The sequence below is a fragment of the Pithys albifrons genome, chromosome 2 (assembly GCF_047495875.1).
Source record: "Pithys albifrons albifrons isolate INPA30051 chromosome 2, PitAlb_v1, whole genome shotgun sequence".
In the NCBI taxonomy this organism is placed as follows: domain Eukaryota; kingdom Metazoa; phylum Chordata; class Aves; order Passeriformes; family Thamnophilidae; genus Pithys; species Pithys albifrons.
In genome coordinates, this window is record NC_092459.1 from 60616166 (window position 1) to 60629455 (window position 13290).

At 40.6% G+C, this 13290-nt stretch overlaps 1 long non-coding RNA gene across 1 annotated transcript; it reads right to left on the minus strand.

Moving 5' to 3' along the window:
* Positions 1 to 444: 444 nt before the first annotated feature.
* Positions 445 to 12973, minus strand: LOC139668375 (uncharacterized). The gene is made up of 3 exons (XR_011697040.1): positions 12932 to 12973; positions 9966 to 10016; positions 445 to 544 (listed from the first exon to the last, which is right to left on the minus strand). It is a non-coding gene; the product is annotated as an uncharacterized lncRNA (long non-coding RNA).
* Positions 12974 to 13290: the final 317 nt, after the last annotated feature.

Below are 13290 nucleotides of genomic sequence, written 5' to 3' on the forward strand. Positions count from 1 at the left end.
GCAGACTCCTTGTAGATCCACTTATGGTGGTGGGACTTTTTCCAATGCATTGTTCATCAAATATTTATATTTAAGAAAAACTTGCAACTTACTTTCCTCAAGGCAGAAAATAGAAGTTCCCTAATAGATGGACACAAGACCTGTTCAGTTCAATAGTTCACATCTTGCTCCTCAGCTAATAGCCCTCTGACCCTTCTCTGTACTATCTTTCATATTCTGATGAAAAACTAGTTTTACTCAATCTTTGCATACCTACATATATTGAAACCGTACTCCATTCCAAGTATTTTTATGGTGCTTAGTTAAAGCATGTAACTGGTAAAAAAAATATCTGAATTAAAAATATGGGGAACTCATTAGGTTATGACCATCAACCCATTTCATTTTCCATGTACAACACACTGTATTACTCACTTCTCCAGAACATAACTTGAATTGAGCTGAACTGGTGTCGGTGTCCAATGATGAACTGTTTTTTCTGCCTGAAGTACATACCCCATCCTCGTGGGCTATTGCCTACAATATGGAGGGGTGGAAGACGGCCCTGGAAAGAACAAAGACTGTTTAAGCACGGAAATAAATAGATGTAGACTTATAGAATATAAGTTTGATGTCATTTGGTATGAAATAAGGGATGGAAGTTGTAGTGGTTTTAGCTAGGCCTCAAATTAGCAGGCTCAGAAAATTTATGCAGTTGTTCTGCTCTGTTGGGCCCTGCTCCTGCTGCCCCTACATCATATTTTGTTTTAGTTTCAGGGAAGTAGAAACATTTTGTTGTTATACTTTCTCTTTCAGGGTGTCTTTTAGAGTACTTATGAATCTAGAGTAATAGACTTTGTATTAACTGGGGAGTGGGAGGTTATTTCCTGTTATACATAACTTGTGTAAGTGTGTATTCTATTGTAGTTTTCTTTTAATTTTCTCTTTTCTGTATAAATACATATAGTTAGTTTAAGCATAAACCTAGTTTGGAGGGGATTTTTTTTCCCCTCTCTCTCTTCTTCCCTTTTCACTCTGTCTTGGACAGTTGGCATTTTGCCAGCTCAATCCAAGACAAAGTGAAAATGTGATTCTGCAACATAACCATATACTCTACTGGGGGGCCAGAATATTACCTATTATTTCAGCTTCCATAGAGCCACAAGTGAACAAGTCTTTGTTTTTGTTCCATATTTTTACCCTGATTTTCAGTACTGTGCCTTTAAAATCCAGGGCAGAAAATTATGCTTAAATACAAGAGAGTTACACCACAAGAAAGACTCTGTACTTCCCAATGTCACCTCTCTGAAACCCACCCCAGGAAGAATTTAATACCACAATTACATATGTCCAGTCTGTGGAAAAGACCAAGAACCACAGAGGGAGGTGTCAAAGAAACTGCATAAACACCATAAACGAAGTTACCTAGGGTCAGTCAATAGGAGTCATCAGGCAAGTTTGGTGTTGGAATTTTGGATATCCAAATGTGGCCTGTTGTAGCGTTAAGCTCGAACTTGCACACTTCTCTTTCAAAGGGAGTAAACAAGGAAGACCTAGATCCACAGATCAGCTTGCTCATCTGAATTTTGTGATACAAACAGGCCCTCAGCCTGTGAGAGCTGGGACTAGTAAAAGCTCTGTTATCCATATAGTCCCTCTCAACACCTGACTGTCACATCTGCTCTGTAGCTATGCAGAAGAGCTGGCAGAGTAGCAGGTCTGCCCCCAGCAGGACTATTGCTAGTGTACTGTGCAGGCTTTTTGGAGACAACAAAAGAACTGATGGGTTGATGAGGTGTTAAAGAGGTTTTTAAAAACAAGTGTATAAATCAAAAATGTATGAGTTATAAGTGATTCAAACAAAGTATCTCAAAGCTTTGGAGAAGGCCATCCCCTGAACATCTCCTGTACACAAAAGGATAATTTTGTTTGAATGCTTTACACAAAAGGAACATCTTATGCCTACCACTTGCAACTTTCTACTGGTGACTGTTGCCTCTGTTGCTATGACCATACCTTTATTGCAGAACTAAATTACTTTCCTTGCAGTTTATGCACTGGCCTGGCTGGAGTGAGAGCACACTGTGAAATAACACCTGTACTACACAGTGACTGACTGGCCATGCAGAGAGATTGGATTAGCAACTGGGGAGCTGAGCTAATAAACTGTAGCTAATGTTTCCCTGTGAGCCCACTAATTTGAGTTAAAAATGCCACTCTGCTCTCATTAAGGGGCATATGTGTAGAAGGGATTTGCAATAGTATTAGCATAGAGGTAGCAAAACACTGTAGCAAAAAAAAAAAAACCAAAACAAAAAACCCTATGACAGTTATTATGATCTTTGAAACCCAAAGAAAAAATCTATTATTAAATTTTATAAGCTTATAAAATTATCTAAACTAAAATAGATGATGAGGTATACTTCTAAGAGTGAAGGAGAATGAAGAAGGAAGTGTCTTTACACTCTTGTTAGACCTCTCAAGATGTGCAGTCCTCTTGGGAAAGAAAGGGGTTTGCAGCCTCTGTCAGCGAGGCACATTCCCATCTGCACCAGCCTCCCTGTTCCAAATACTACAGAGCCACCACCTCCTTCTTACATGCCTCAGATAGAAGAAGCCTAAAGATGAGAACAACAGGAGGCCCTTCTGTCTTTTTTCTGCCCTAGAAACCACACACTTAACACACAAGCACAAAGAGGCCCTTTTTAAAAATCTATTTCAACATCTAAGTCTCCTTGTATGTAGAAAAGCCCATTTTTACTCCTGTTCTCTATAATTGTGGCCAGAAATATTTCTGTCTTCTAGGAACAGAAGTGGTTACCAGAAGACATGGGAGTTGCACCTCTGGGATGCATTCACAATTCAAGTTTTGCTTTAAATTAAACCAGCAGACAAAGTCCTATAGGACTAATCGAGTCTACTCAGCACAACAATGCAAAGTACATAGAGCACTAAATTGATGCCAACTGAGTCCACAACAGAAGGGGAGCAGGGTACATGTGGAGGACAGCCACAGCCCTACTTTGACAGCACAGTGCTGCACTACACAGGAGCTTCCAGACCCAACCCAGCAACAACTCCCCACTTTGGTCCAGGAGCAGGACACAAAGGATGCAAAGGATGAAAAGGATGCAGGATCAAGCCCACTGTTTGAGCCACTTTTGGATCATTATACCTGAAACATTCCTTAAAATTCCTGAATAGATTGGTTTTTATCCAGATACAATATCTTGTTACAACTGGAATGGATACTGCACCTGTTTGCAATTAGAAGATTGTGCAAAACTACAAGTTTTACAGAATTAGACTGTGTAAGTGTTTATGATTATGAGTGAGACCTATATTGTTTCTAGGTTGCGATTAAAGTGCAAACCAGCTTAAGAACAGGAAAAAGCTCAGCTGTCTTAGTACATCTGCCTACTTTTGCCTCAATTCCTATTACACTTTATTGCTTTTTAACACATCACTCACCTCATCATAAATAAACCAAGATGATTCTTAACATTATTTATGCTCCTTGCTTCAATTTCCTTTCTTGATAATTTATTCCAAATGCCAACTGAAATTTTTGAAGCAATTTTGAAGCAACAGTTTTTTTGAAGCAATTTATAAATTTTAGTTGTGGCCACAGTAGTGAAAATCTCATCTGAAAAGGGAAAGCAGGATCTGATATCAGAATTTCAAATTATTATTTCCAATTTGACCCAGTTCCCTTTTAGTTCTCCAATATATGAAAATTTTTGCAATAACTATTGGCTATGATGGGCATATGGCTTTTTCTAAAGCCGCATGACCATTCAGAGGAAAAAATACCATTTGGTAATGAGAGACATTATTTAGACACCAGGCCCATATTCATCTCTGCAGACACAGTCTTGAGATATTGTTTATGCTTCCTAGAGTAAAATGTAGGTTCTGGTAATGCTTTTTCATGAAACTGTATATTGTTGAATCAATGTGATTTAGAGGCAGCTTCCTCTAAAGGCAATGTAAGATTAGGAATTGAAAATCTCTTGACTTTCCATTCCTCCAGGTCTAATCTCCTCAAACTGGCTCTTGGGTTCTCAATACAGCTAATCCAAGTATTTTCAGTGATATTTTTTATTTCCAGAATTGACATTCTGCCAAACCTGGAATGTTTTGTTAATCAAAAAACTTTCCTACAGCCTATTGCAGAAGAATGCAGAATAGCTGAAAATGTTATTTATAAGGTCCTCACCTTACCAGGAGTTGTACCAGCTTTTGTTTTCCCATATGTCAGGTTAATGCTAGGTTCATCCTTTGACTATTTTCCTCTCTCCCGATTTTCTCTTAGCAATTTTTTATTGCTAAAAAACTCTGAAATTCCAATTTTCATTTCACCACATGTGGACCAAAACCAAATTTTAAAACCTCACTAAAAGAAACTCCTTTTTTCTGGCCAGGGGTAATCAACAATCTTAACTACAAATACTTTTAGCACAATAACCCAGTAGGAAAGAAGGGGAAAGCTCACAAAGAGTGTAAACGTTCTGATGCTTGCAAAACAGTCCCAAATGTATTTTCAAATATATTCCTTCGTCATTGCTCAGGATGCTGCCTAATGAGTTGACAGTAAGCCAGTGACAGTCTAGCACAGAAAAAGTTTAGGGCTTCCTTTTTTGTACATTCAAGTATTCCCTATTGTTTTGAAACCATTAGTAATGCTGCTGCTTTGCCTTTGCCATCAAAAAAACCCTTCACAAGCAGTGACTCATTCAGGTTCTGGCACTGTGTAGGATACAGGAGAAGTGTTAATAGAAAACTCTTGATAGGAGAAGGGGAGGATAGAAGCAAAACACAGCTCTGGATCTATCTTTTCTCTAATTTGCAGAGTTTTCTACTCTTTTTGGAAACTATAGATGCTGGGGGTCACCATACTACATTCCCCACATATGAAGAATGCTGAAATCCCAAAGAGCATAAGTTAGTGAACACTATGTGACTCCATACTGTTCCTATTAAAAAGATCGTTAATTTCAATGGCCTATGTTTTTGTTTTCTGTGATGCATGTTGGGTTACTTCACTGTCTCCTGTAGCATGAAGCTTCAAAGTTATGGAACTCCTAGGCTGCTAAGCGACACTCTGTTTTTCCAGGGATCTATCAATTTCTAGGCTTTGGTGATTTCACTTGATTGGGATGGGCAAGAACATTACTTCTCAAGTGAGACATGACCATTGCACTCCGTATCATCTGTGGGAAAATGCCAAAATGCACCCCTGAGGAGGGCAGTGCTGAGAAGCAGAGTGGACCTGACCAGATGCACATGCAGGACTTGTTGCTGAAGTTTGGAGTTGATATGATTTCTCTGTGAGGTTTTGTGTTCGGAGAAATTCTGTATCCCCACCCCTCCCTCTGCGGTTTCTACACCCTCCGCGTTCCTTCCCCCTGTGTGTTTCCCCTGCAGTTATTCCCAATGAGCCATGGCACCACGGAGGCACTGGTGCTGACTCTCCTGGGCCAGGCCAGTCCCACCTGGGCACAGTACCCTGCCGCATGTTGCCAACGCAGCTGCCCAACTCCAGCTGCCTCTGCTGCCCTCACTCAGCAACAGTGCCATGGCCCCTCTGTTGTTGTCAGGGAGTGCTGCCGCGCCTGCACCGTGCGGCACAGGTAGCGGGGGCAGCAACCATGGGTGGCGTGCCAGGGCCGTGGCATCCAGGACCCACCAGCAGGTCTGGGCCAGGGCCGCCCCTCCCAGGGATGCTGTCTTTGCTCTGTGCTGCCAGTGATCCACCTGAAATGTGCCCGTCTCTTCTGCCCATTTTGCCCTGATCCCTGAGCCCCTATTGGTCAGTTCTACTGTCACTTGATGGGTGTTTGCCCATTGGCTATTTGGGCGGTCTGTTATCCATTCTGCCCCTCAGATTTCCTCCCTCTTTCCAGGACTCTGTTCTCATTGGCTGTCCCAATCCCTTTTGAGTTTTCACCCCATTCTAAGCACCTCCCCAAACTGAAACCTTATAAGTCGGCTCCTCCACTAATGAAGTGCTTTTTTGTTTCACCCGCATGTTGAGTGTGGTGTGTTTTCCGAGAAGCCATTCCCCCTCGGTTGGTTTCCATTAATCATCTACACTTTACATAAATCCTCTCAAATAAGAGGTAAGAGGTAACTCCTGCTGCCTTTATCTGTGCCAGGATATCACTCTATAAATGTTAGTTTTTTAGAGCTTCACAGCTGGAGCCTGTCCTCTGCCATGTCAGAGCCTTCAGATAAAAGGGTATGACTAAGAACACAAACTGCCTTCAAGAGTTTACCTTCTTTTCTCTTAATATTTTCTCCATGTAATTAAAGAATTTACCCCATTGTCTTCTGTTCCCACTTCAGTTTCATGTAGGACTAACACTTCCATGTTGAAGTGATACCTCTAATCTTCACATTGAAAGGGTCCCCAAAACACTAGTAGGACAGAATTTTTCAGGTAAAATGGATGAGGTTCGCCTTCTTGATATAGTGCCAACATTTTAATGGAGTTCTGTAGTGAGTGGAGTAATACAGCCATGGCATTGTCAATCTAAAATTGATGCAAGAGGAGAGTCAGGTTCTGTATTTTTTATTATCTCTTAAAACTAAAACAGTAAAAGTAGCTTTGAAAAGAGACAGAGATGTGAAGTCAGTCTCCTCTTCAGAGGAAACTAAGTTCAGTTTATTTGTAATGTGTTTCTTGACTGTATGTCACCTTGAACTCCTATGAAAAACATGCTTTTCTGTACTGTTGTAGTTTTTCTCATTTCTGCTCTACAGTCTCTTGGGACACCCAGTAAAAGCATGCCAAAGGGATGGTGGAAGGGTGGGGGCTTAAATATTTTAAATCTATTAAATAAAATAACACTTTTGAAATACTGAAAAACATATGAAAATGTGTTTCCCCTCATGTGGGAATTCAGCTGTTCCCAGGAACAGCCTGGGTGTCAGGAGACCAGAGCAACATATGAGGAATGTATTAAACAAATGATGGAGGGAGGACTGAATAGCTTGGGGAGCTGGAAAAATATTACATAACTTTTCATCTTGAGTCTACCCTGGACTGACATAGCAAATGAAAATCATTAGGCTCTGAAGACAGTTTGGTGGTCCATGTGGAATCACTTGGTGGTTTCTCTGGAGTTACTAATAGACAGCTTTCTACATCACAGAAACTTCCATACATTCATCACCCTTTTCAGCAGTCCTAGTGGAAGCCAAGAACAGGGGTTTAAGAGAGAAAAACATTTAAGCATATGCTTAAAATTAAGCACCTGCTTAAGTACTTTTTTGTATGAGAACCTTAAAATCTGCACTGCTAATACATGCAGAAAAAATATGAAAAGCAGTAAGGGAAGCTGGACTGTTAATGTGGTACCTGTCCTGGAAAAGATTTTATTTTCATTACATAGCTTTTAACAACCTCACACTATATTAAAAAAAAAAGAAAAAAAAAAGAAAAAAAAAAAAAAGAAAAATACTCAAGATTATATTCCAAAGGCCATCTGCAAAGGACAATAAGAAAGAAGCGTGTCAGTATTCTGTGCCCTCTCACCAGGGGCTAAGCATGCTCTCCCCTCATGTGCTTGTATTTCAATGTGGATTTAATGAACCAATATTATCATATTTTCCATTTCTCTGCGCTGGGCAATGTTAGAAATACTGAAATAACTTCCAGGTATGTCAGTAGAAATATACAGCAAGATGCAGTACCAAAGATCTCACTCAAGTCCTACCAACCCACCTGGTTGTGTTAGCACATCTACACTGCTTCTGGTTTCGAAGCCAGCTGAAATATCCTAGATTAGTGCTTCGTTGCATGGGTCCAAGAACCTTCATCTTCTCACAGTTAAGGCGATGAAACTGCTTAGGGGGCAACTGTGCAGGGCCTCACCATAAGTGACAGAAGCAGAGTGCTCACCTGTCTCTTTTTACAGACACCTATTTCTGTTTGTTTATCACATAACTGCGTGGAAGGCTGAATGCAGTGATCCAGCCTCAGCAGGTGAACGCTGAGAAAGGTCAATCGTACTTGCATCCAGTGCAGAGTTTACACTGATGCCAAGCTGAAAAAAGAAATCTAACAATAAATCAAATTGAAAAATGCTGCTCTTCTCATGTCACCTGAAAACTGAACCTAATTACACTCCTGGAAAAAACCTGAAGAAAAATAATTAATTGGCTCTTGATTATTTTTTGACTGCACTGAAGCTGCACTAAGAGTATTTGAAAAATGTAAAAAGTGTTCTGTGGTAAAATGTTTTTTATCTTGCAACTAGATGCAAACTTATTACTAGCAATATTAATTTGGGCAGACCATTCCTCTACCTGAACTCTCTTCTTTCTACAAGTTAACTAGAAACTGAGGAGATGCATTTGCTTCCACCTGACTACCAAGTTCATACATCACATAACATAGCTGAATACACTTGTGATAGGATAACCTTTGGTCACCTTTCCTTACTTTCCCTGACAAAAGGATTTAAGAATCACAGGAGATATCACATTTTTTCATTCTGAAATGCATGGAAAAATTGAAGCATGTCTTGACTGGCTGTTTTCATCTGTGCCAGCTGATAGAAATTACAGTAAGAGAAAAATATCTGTCTCAATTTTAAAATTATTTAAGAATGGTAAAAATAAGACAAAACAAGAGAACATATTAATGTTTATTTAATAATGTGCTATTTTTATATTATACCTTTTTAAAATTAGTCTACTAAAGTATTTGCTGAAATTTATGACCTAATGAATTAATTACATGGAAAATTAAGGAATTGATGACAAATTATCTGGCTATAAAATGTGATTTTTACTTAAAAAAGCATCATGACATGCAGAAAAAAACCCCACAGACTTGTCTGCATAAATGATGCCTGACCTTCCTTACTTCACTTTTCACTCTTCCTAGTAAAGTTATTCTACTCTTCAGCCAAATTCTGAAACACAAAGGAAGTTGAAAGCATGGCCTTGCATCTTGTCTTGAATAACAGGTCTGAAAGGCATTGCAGACTGTATTGGGGTCAATGCACAGTTCTCTTTGTCCCGTTCCAGCTCTGGAGGCTGGACCATGCTTGATGCTTGGGTGGGTGCATGGTCTTCTGTCTCTTTTCTGTCCCAGTACAATGCCCTTCAATTCCTTCCTCCTGCTCTGTTTCCTGACCTCTTCCCTCACCAGTGCCATGGTCTGCTTGCTGGGTTTCTGGACCGTGTCCTCTTCCCAAACCCAAGACAAGCCCAGCCCTAGATTAAGACTTTCTCTCTGGTCTCCATCTAATCTCAGCCTTTGCACACCCTCCCTTTCTGGCTTGTCCTCCCAGTTTCTTTGCCAAGTTCACATATCTCCACCCTGGAGTCCCCAGTGACATTCTTCAGTCCTTAGGTCAGCTTCCCAACCCCGTGAATCCAGCTACTCATTTCATTAGTCTCCGTGTCCTTATCTGCTCCCTTCCTCTCAACTTAAATCACACAGTCCCCTCCTGTCCTACTGCCCGGACTGACCATAGCAGGATATTACAGGGGCAAAGGGCCAATGGTCAGGATTATTCTGTGCACCCTCCTTGGCATGGCGCTGTGGGAAGCTGTCTTTGTGAGGAAAGCCTGGTTTCTTTGCTCCACCAAAGACAAGACCTGTCCCAACTGCTCCCTGCAGCCACAGGCACTGAGATGCTCACACCTGCTTCCTGCAGCTGCAGTTTTCAAAGCACTTGCTTGAATTGTAGAGGTCTGTAATGATCAGGTATACAGAATATTTCTTCCCCCAATCTTGTAGCTTCAATGATTTTCATGGGCGATTTACTTGGCATTGGGAATGAGCACATTGTGACAGGTTAGGCACTACTGACATGAGAGTCATGCAACAGTAGGTGATGCTACTGGTAACTCATGGCTGCTCAAGTTTGCCTGGTTATACTTAGTGCTTGAAAAATGTTTCTTGAATCTAGGAGGGAACTCTACCAACCTGTCTCCTGCTACATGGTTTTGTGTATCCAAGTACTCACATAGGTACACAGCTCCAGTCACCATCATCTTGAAGTTTGTCAAGGAGATACCTAGAATGGAAGTTGTAAGACTATCATCATCATTTTCCACAAACATTGCAACAGAGACTTTATAAATTTAATTATAAAGCCTGAAACAAACTAAATAATGTTTAGCTGTTGCAGAATATTGTGGAAGGACAAGCAGAAGATGGGAAGTTGCAAATATAGAGTAGCATTAGGAAGAGTGTAAGAACACCTTGATTATCAATGTATATCCTCTTGATTCCCTGAAATTACTCCCCATTTATTCCTGGCAGGCATTATGGATCATGCAAGTGTGCTATTGACCTGGCAAGAGCCCCAGCAACATGCAGCACTGCCCTCTCAGCTACAGGTGGTATATGACCAATAGGTCTTCCATCTCCAAGGATTAATAGAAACCATTCACCTTGCTGATAATACACTCATTTTTGCTGGGATCGTTCAGTACAGGGAGGCATATATCCCAACTCCTGCCTCTTCTTCTCCTCCTCTATTTAATGTTAATCTTTGCTGACCTGAACATGCAGAGCATCTGGAAAGCGGACTAGAGTTTTCAGGAGGATGTTGAAAAAAATAAGAAAAATATTTTTATTTACAGGCAGATGTTAAGAGCACTTTAGCTGACAGTCAGGTGCCTACCCTTTCTTTCCTTGCTCCAGGCCTTGCCTAAGGGAACAAAGAGTCAGGGTGAGCCTCAAGTGCATCAGTTATGAAATATCTTCCACCAATTTGGAATTTGCCTCAGCGTCAGCAGCTCTAGTAGGGTCTAGTAGCTCCTGTAGGAAGTTAGTGAAGCTGAGAACCTGGCCTCCACTGCCCCCTCCCTCTTCCTGACCTCCTCAAGCAAATCAAACCACTGGTACACCCCAGAGTTTCAGCAGTGGAAAATCACATTCTAAAAGAGAGAGGAATGCAGTCCTGTATTTACAGAAATACAGGATGGAAATTATAGTCTGTTCAGGAAAGAGTTAAAGACCAAATACAAGAGTACCTCTACCTTCAGCCAGAACACTGTGATTTTATTACACTCTTTTCTGAAAGTTGGCAGACTGTGTGCCAAGCACTTTTTGATCTGGGGTTTTTTTTAATTTTTTTTTACTTTCTCACACACAGAAACTGTCCTCAAAACCTCTTACTTTTTAGCAAAGTGCCAAAAAATTCTCAAGTGCCAGCCAATGACTCATCTTTTAAAAGCCTAGCTTTTGGAAGGTGGTTTTCATTTCAGGAATTTAGGATTGCTTCCTGGATACTAAACATTGTGGGATCAATAATTAGACCAGAAAAATTTTGAGAAAGACGGATTTTAAATATTTAAACATCAGTCATATTTGGGGGTTCTTTTAACTGCAGAGATGTGGGAGTTCCAAGCAAAGGAAAATACAGAAAGGCCAAGAGTCTGGCTGATGACTCAAAATGGCCATCATCCTCATTTTTTTTTAATACTGAAACATATTTTAAATCATTTTAATCTTTTTTTAATAATGGAACCAGACACATACATCATGTTGCCTTGGAAAGAGTAGAAGCACTATCCCTCTTTTTTTTCTCACGTGGGTGCAGATGGAAAGCATATGATGACATTCCATCTCCTCCTCCTCTGTGCTGTGTTTCACCCATTTCTCAACACAAAACGTAGACATACGGCCCATATTAGTGCTGTAGTTACATGTCATCATTTTGCCATCATGCAAGTCAAGCTTCTGAAGTGCTCTTTTGCTTTTAGGCATTTCCTTGTGTACACACCCCATAGAACCTTACTTGCACCACAATAAAGGCATGTGGAAGCACGGAAGCCTGTACACAGGTGTGGGCATTTATCAGGAGTCAGGGTGGAGGAAAAGCACAAATCTACTTTTAAGCCTGGATCATTTCTTTTGGAAGGCAATAGTGTTTATCAACCTCAGCAAGACAGTGGCTGGATGGCTCAAACAGCTGTTTCTCAGGGAATAAACAAAGTGGCAGAAGAAAATTTAGAAAGCTGAGGGGAAAATTAGATATTTATTAAGTCCAAAACTAGATAAGAATTACCACTTCCTATGTTTGCTCCAGCACAGTATTCAGGGTATCTGTCTTTTATTTATATATATGTAATTTTGCTGAGGTCATTCATTCTTTATATATCAAGGCTAGCAACTATGACTTTCAAAAGTTGCTTATAAACACACTTCATATCTTATGCATAGGGCAATCTGACAGCATGCAGGTGCCCTTGTCTATGGGTGTTGGGTGAAATATATATATAGCTATATGGTTATTCTGGGATTGGTAACATCCTGAACTGACACTGCAATCTGTTAAGAAGCAGTTTTGAACAAGTTTAGTGAGGTGGTATAGATTTTCTGGGAATAAGAAAGGCTATCAGAATTCTCTCCCACCTAATCTTTTCTTTTGTGTCAAAGAGGAACTAGTCCCAAATGTTTCAAAGTAACATCAAGGGGCCTTAGTTTAGCTAGTTACAGAAGTAACTGACGCTAGAGAAAAGTATTCCTCACCACTCAGCTGAAGCATATGCATGTTTAGCAGTTACACAGTTCACCACAATTTAAGCCCAACACTGGTGTGTTTTGGAGCAACTGCTAATGGAAACAAAATACTTCTTCTCCTTACACAAATCAGCCACCAAACAGAAATTTCTCTTATCCTGTCGAAACCAAACCAAACAAATCAAAACAAAATCCAAACCCAACCATCCAACTTAACAGTATATCCACTTAGCCATGCTATAGTTTTATTTGCAGGAATAAAAACTCAACTCATGCCATGTAGTGTCAGAATGCAAACATCGCATGCTACCTTCTTTTTCCTAATGTGTTGACAACTGCAAGTTAGATAACTTTAGTCTTTATCAGTTAAAACATGTGAAACCACAGGCTACACAGTTCTCTCTAAAACCTTTCAGAGTGTCATAACACAAACACAGCCAAGCAACAAACATCACTTACTGCCATAGTACCGGAGGCAGGTTTTTACCCACACTGGTGAGATGGTTCATAGAGTGGCAGGCTTCTGACCTCCACTTAATTACCTGCTTAATCACCTCCGGTTGCAGAGCCCAGCCTCTCAGGATGCACAGGTCCCGGAGTTGCTACCAGGATCAGGGAGCTACTCAGCTTCCTACACTAGGTGGCATGGAAGGACCAAGTTTCACCACCCACACCACTGACCGGTGGCCAATGATGCGGCGTCTGTGTCTTGCAACCTCTCTTACTTCTTGCGCTCTGCGGAAATATTTATTTATTAATTTAATCCCCTGGCAGATTTTTGTCGGGATAAATGCTGAAGCTCTTCTTGGAAGAGTTCC